Here is a 654-nt window from a genome sequence, read left to right on the forward strand (position 1 = left end):
AAAAATATGAAATGCGTCACGAATTTGCCTGTCATCCTTGCACGGGGGCCATGCTAACCTTCTCTGTATCGTTCCAATTTTAGCATATATGCTGCCACAGCAAACACTGCACAGTTCATTTTTAAGTCCATCTCTTTCCTCTCACATTTTACTATAACAGCAAGGAGAACCCCTGTGGTGCATTTAAAATCTTCATTAGAAATCTCCTCAGCCAAATATCCAAGTTCATCCCTTACATGTTCTTCCTTCTATTAACGGTTGAACATAATTCAGACAATTTCTTTACCACTGCATAAGAAGTATCACCTTTCCAACATTGTCCAATCACATGTTCATCATTTTCTTTTCAAGCCTCGGAGAAGCACATTTAACGTCCACATTTCTAACAACGTTCTGTTGCTGGAGTATTTTCTAAGATGACAGACAGAGACTTTCTCTACAGCTCTCCTCACTTCCTTCTGAGCCTTCACCAGAATGCCCTATGACATCCATAATTCTACCCACAGTCTCTTTAAGACAATCAATGTTTTTACGATTAAGTACTTGTCATAGTTATCTAGTGCTGCTTTAACAGAAATACCACAGATTGGTCGCTTTGACAAACAGAATTTTAATTTCTCACAGTTTAGGAGGCTAGAAGTCTGAATTCAGGGT

General features: G+C 38.8%; 1 non-coding gene across 1 annotated transcript; it reads right to left on the reverse strand.

Annotated features, from left to right (window-relative positions):
* Positions 1–103, reverse strand: LOC135228982 (U6 spliceosomal RNA). The gene has a single exon (XR_010319845.1). It is a non-coding gene; the product is annotated as a U6 spliceosomal RNA (small nuclear RNA).
* Positions 104–654: the final 551 nt, after the last annotated feature.

Source organism: Loxodonta africana, chromosome X (assembly GCF_030014295.1).
Source record: "Loxodonta africana isolate mLoxAfr1 chromosome X, mLoxAfr1.hap2, whole genome shotgun sequence".
In the NCBI taxonomy this organism is placed as follows: domain Eukaryota; kingdom Metazoa; phylum Chordata; class Mammalia; order Proboscidea; family Elephantidae; genus Loxodonta; species Loxodonta africana.